The following is a 5,741-nucleotide window of genomic DNA, read 5'->3' as shown; positions in this document are numbered from 1 at the left end:
TTTTTAATTTTTAAACTATTTTACTTCAAGATTTGTCAAGATTTTGCTGAAAATTATTAGACACACTGCCTCATCTGAGATAGAAGCCGATCAGCTTCACAAGAAGACAGCAAGTGGGTAATTGATGTTATATCCACGTAAGATTACTTTAAGTATCTGTTGGCTGTTTTGTGTTTAAATTGATACTTCTGTGTCACTGGACAGTCACCATTTAACTTCTGTTTTTTTTTCTTCTCACCATTTAACTTCACCAATTAGCTTCACAAGATTTCCTGCAACCATTTATTTCCACTGCGGTCATGTTGAAAATGTGTAATGTCTGGATTCTTTTCATAAACTGAAAAATCAAAGGCTTTTCTGCTGTTTTCAAGTCAAATTTTTGTATTGAAAGTTTAAAACATGAGAACATTTCCAAATAAAAATGATAGAAATGTGAGTTTTCATGCCGCAAAATGTTGGTGTGTTGGTGTGACCGGTTGCAAGGTCACACTGCCACATAAAGAAGTGGACGACTGGAAGGTGAAAGCTTTTTTTTTTTTTAAAGTATTTATTTTTGTGTGTTTTATTCTTTCTTTTACTTTGTTTGTCTCCTATCTGACCAACTGGATATAGCAGCAGACATGCTGAGTTTGCTGCAAATCAGGCACCAAAGCCGGGTTTCTGCAGGTGGCAGCAGATTTAGAATTATGGAGAAATCAAGAAGAAGCTGATGGTGCAACACCGTTAGATGAGGAAAGACAGTAACACAATAATGTTGGAGGAGGAATGGTAAAGTTATGGTAAAAAAAAAAAAAGGGAAGTGAAACAAAGACAGGCTCCATTTTACAGCCAACACTCAAACACATGTCAAAAGGAAGAAGTGTGGCAATAACCAGTAAAGACTGGGTCTATATGGAGAGAAAGGTCTTACAAAGTGTAAACTAAGATTTCCAGTGTGCCGTGATTTGTGTGCATTTTTTTTTTGTGAGAGAGTCATAGATTTTTATTATGAGCTTGGATTAAAATATAAAGACATTAAAACAGTGCTTGGCTGTAGACACAGTTTTAATATAAGTTAAACTTAGTTAAGTTAAGTGAAGTAGGGTTTGTTTGCTCTTAAAATAATGACATTTGTGTATATATTGCTTACACAAGATTAATAAAACATTAACACCATAATTGGCTTTCTTTTCCTTCAGAAACACACCAAACAATATCATATTTAAGGTAAATGGGGTAATTTGAATCCCACTCGATTGAAGCCAGGCATGAAAATCCAACCAAATGATTTGCATAAAATCTGAGCTTCCTCTTCCTCCTCCTTTTAATGTATGTTTTTAAAGTAGGCATTTCGTTTATCTTAAAAAAACAGAATAAGACACCTCTCCAACAGAAAACATAGATTTCACAACTAAAGGCATTACACAGTAGCCTAGTAAGGGAATATATGGTTTAAATAAACTGCTACGACTTCGTGAATGATTCAGGATTAGTCATTAGCTAACATTAGTGTTAGCCTGCTATTACCAGAGAATGGTAAGATTAGCATCAACGTCTTATTCCACATTACATGGATTATATCTATATTTAAAATATACAGAGATTAGTTGGCATACACTCACTCCAGAGGGCGATTGAGAGTGATGCACAACCACGGTGATCCCTCTATCTGCAGATGTGCACTGACTTTTGAAAGCAAAACAAACAAACAAAAAAAGTGAGGAAGTGAGAGTGATTTTACCTGTTTTAGACATTTGTACGTTTTTTTCAAGGAGTAAACTATCTGATTCGTGAAGCTGAACTTAAAAAATTGTGCATAAATACCGCATCAGTCTCGTAACACTTTCGAGGCACGTTTCTCTCTATAGGTCTGTGTGCACTCAGTTATGTGTTGGCAGTAGTTTGCGAGCACCTAAACAGAAACTGTGGATCAGGATTTAATGAAATGCAACAACTTATAACACAAAGAGAAGCCTCATGAAAGGAGAACTGAAGCACAAGTTACAATGTTTTGTATCGTGGTCGTGAGCGAGGGTTAGTATAGTATGTGTGTGTGTGTGTGTGTGTGTGTGTGTGTGTGTGTGTGTGTGTGTGGAGAGAGCGGATGAGAAACATATTACACTTTGCTAATATGGGCACATTTTTTAACACGTGAAACAATTAAGCATGGTAGTATAAATCAATTATTTATTGAGACCCAGACCCAACAGGCATGCTGTTGTTGGTTTCTCACCAGAGATGCCACAGGTTTCAGTGGAAGTGTAGTAAAAGAGAATTAGGCCTGTTACTAAGATGTCAGCAATTTAAAAGAAAAGCTGTAAACATGTTCTTTTATGACATAGAGCTGTTTAAAATGAAAGGAGAGAGATCACCTCACCCCGGGGCAGTGGTTCCCAAACTTTGTTTGCTAGGCCCCCCCGCACAAACACATCCTCCAACCACACACCCATATTTTTGTTTTCAAACTCCATTGCGGTTTATTTCACACCTCAAACATTTAGTAAACAATTAAGCAATTACAAGTAAACTGCAATAAATTACAGGTAGTAATAAAATAAACTACTAACTCTTTTACGCTACGTCCACACCTACACGGGTATTTTTGAAAACGCAGCTGTTTCTATGCGTTTGGGCCTTTCGTCCACATGTAAACGACGTTTTGAATCACCGAAAACGGAGATTTCTTAAAACTCAGTATTTGCATTTACGTGTGGACGAGGATTGCAGAGAGGCCAGAATCTGCCATTCTGCAGGATTGCAGAATGGCAGAGACAAAATACTGTTAATCTGACTATCTGCGGGTTTTACAGGCTTACATACACACACGCAGTTACTGTCCCTCCATTTACAAAGGCAGAGGCGTCATGGTGTGATTATTTTACGTGTAGTTGTTTTTTTTCCCTGTGTAATAATATTCAACATTGCTATCAATACAATCAAAAAATGCCTCTCTGTGCAAAATGGGTTCAAAAACATAAACAACTGTGGGATACTGTTTGTCTGTGATTTGGACAGGAAGAACACATCCTAGCAGGATCAGCCTGATGTTATTTGTATCCCGCTGTAACTTTACTGTATAAAGAGCTAACATCTCCAAAATGTCAAGAGTAGTTAGTCATTATAAGAAGTGTTTGTGAACTAAAAATCAGGACAGTTTGTCTGTGATTTGGAGAGCCCAGCGTGTGCTCATGGCACAGGGGAAAGTAACCAGTTGGGTCTGGGCTTAGCCAAAGGGAAGATATGCTTCACCATATTTTCTAGGCTTTGGCTTGGAAGGAAGTTGGTTTGGAAACATATCTGGCGATGCTTCATCTTCTGCTTTGCATTTGTGTGGGCGCCCCGTGTCCAAGCATTTTTTTTCATACCCCCCCCCCCTCCCAATGGCTCTGCGCCCCACACCTTGGGAACCTCTGCCTGGGGGGAACATCAGTGGTTCACATAGCTGTGATTCACAATAATTCACCAGCCAAAAACATAAACATGAGGAGAAAATGAGAAACAGTAGAGAAAAGGAGACATCCACAGTTCATTCTATTTATAATTTCTTGTTTCAAGTTGCAGTCCACAAATAGGTTTTTTTTGGATAAAACAAATTATCTCTGTATACTGTTTGAAAGACAACTCAGAACATGCTGAATGTTTTATCTACCCCTTCTGAGGATAAGTCCAAGAAAAAAAAGAAAAAGAAGCCAGCAGGGAGGTGCCGAACCCTCAAACTGGCAACAGCTTGTTGCATATTTTCTTTTATCACCATGCTAAGCCCGATATAGAGCATAATCGTATTTTTGACCCATGGAACTTTAAAATCATCAATTTTGATCATTATTTCATTTTTTTTATGTTTAAACTTTGATTTTGTCAAATGTCTGATGTTGTTTCCAACCTTTGTGTTGCTTGACTGCACTGAGTAATGCTGAAGAGACTTTACGTGATGGGCTATTGATAGCAATGATTCTGAAAGATTTGCCCCAGTAATTTCGTTTGCAATACACATAATTAAGAATGATAAGAAGATAACTTTTAGAGAGTTTAAAATCAAGTTAAGAAGTTACAAAAGCAGAGAACAATTCAATTCCAGGTTCACTAACAACACTGTGATGAAGCTGAGTGTCTCAGTATGGAGGAGAGACAAAGAGGACTTTGTCTGGACCTGCTATAGCTGTGGCCAAAAAGAACATAGCGCACTCGTGAGAGCAGAGCACAGAAACAATGGTAACATTTTTGTAAGTGCTTCACTCATAAAGATGCTAACTGCAGACAAAGGAAGTGGAACAATGCAAAACAAACAAACAACAACACATCTGCATTCAAATTAAGTGAATGCTGAGTTTGTGGACTGAAACAAAGAGGGCTTCTAGTTTATACTGGGACGGTGTAACACATAATAACAGACATTAAGAAGTTTAATGAGTTTGATGATTCAGTTTTTGCAGGAAGATCAAGTGTAGCATTGAAGAAATGTGCCACAGGAGTGTACACTTGAATGAAGACATATTGTTGACATAATGTTGGGTGTCGTACTTACTATGGTATTCAGACATGGCACGAAATTGTGGGTCACTACCAAACAAAGCAACTGTGGCCATGTGCTGTAATGACTGTTGCAGTAATGTGCAGCAGGTGTTATAACAGATACTAACTGTGTATTGTTGAATTCAGCTGTGTGAATCCATCTATTAGAGACCAAGAGAAAATATTATGAACTATATTATGTGAGTTGAAATAAAGCTCGTATTCCCTTGTATTAATAATGTTCTATAATATTAATATTGTAAGTGAGAGTGCAGTTAGAACAAGATAACTTGCAGAAGGGCTACTTCTTACTTTTATTTTGTTATTATTTTACAAGCAATTTTAATTGAGTGCGAGGTGTCTTTGAGTGTTTTGAAAGTCTATAAATAAACTGTTCTTCTTAGTATTTATTTTTACTTTTATACTTTAAGTACATTTACAAGTGTATACTTTTTCACTTTTACTTGCGTAAATAAGTTGAATAAGTACTTCAGTGTCTCAGTCACAGGACACAGGGGTGTCACGTGAAGTGAAACGTTCATTTTTGTGCAGTGGGAGTGTCTGACCTCTAATATAAAGAGCAGTGTTTGATACCACAGAAGGGAAATAGTGAAAGGCATCACAGGAAGCTGTTGAATTTCTTCACTATCTAAAGGTAAAGGTTACAAAAAAGTTTACTTCTTCTACAGTGAATTATGCTTTTGTGTTAGTGTTACATTGAAGTTACAAAGTCTGACCTTGATACTCCAAAGAGACTAAATCTACAGTCATTTTGCTACTGTCTTCCAGATGTTGACGATCACTCTGTGTTTGTCATTCGGTGTGTTTCTGTGGGGATTTGCTTCATGCTCTATCGCATGTCCTGATGTGAGTACTTCCCCAAACAACGCCACCTGCTGCAAGGCTAAAATCAGCTTTGCCTGCTGTCCTCATGCACATAAAAGTCAGAAACTTTCCACCAGTGCAGTAACTTGATTGTTGGTTGTTAAAAAGCTCTGCTGGTCTTACTTACTTTGCAGGCCATGTGCTGCGCCGACCTGCTCCACTGCTGCCCTTCAGGATATCGCTGTAACCTGGTTACCATGAATTGTGAGAAATTAGACCAGCCGTGGCTGACCATACCCATGGTGAAGAAGGAGGCTGCGGAGAAACGAACCCCCCCTGAACTGCCTGGAACTCCACTCCAGGAGCTTAAAGAGAGCCACGTCCCAGATCAAATAAAGAAATCAATGGTCTACTGTGACAGTTAC

General features: G+C 38.0%; 1 long non-coding RNA gene across 1 annotated transcript; it reads left to right on the top strand.

Moving 5' to 3' along the window:
* The first annotated feature begins 5,056 nt into the window (after positions 1 to 5,056).
* Positions 5,057 to 5,735, top strand: LOC106456157 (uncharacterized). Its single transcript, XR_001290321.1, has 3 exons — positions 5,057 to 5,146; positions 5,281 to 5,358; positions 5,511 to 5,735. It is a non-coding gene; the product is annotated as an uncharacterized LOC106456157 (long non-coding RNA).
* Positions 5,736 to 5,741: the final 6 nt, after the last annotated feature.

This window comes from Pundamilia nyererei, unplaced genomic scaffold, assembly GCF_000239375.1.
Source record: "Pundamilia nyererei isolate P.nyererei 1_Seehausen unplaced genomic scaffold, PunNye1.0 scaffold00030, whole genome shotgun sequence".
NCBI classification, from domain to species: Eukaryota; Metazoa; Chordata; class Actinopteri; order Cichliformes; family Cichlidae; genus Pundamilia; species Pundamilia nyererei.
The sequence above is the reverse complement of the archived record's forward strand: the minus strand, read 5'-3'. Positions and strand labels throughout refer to the sequence as shown.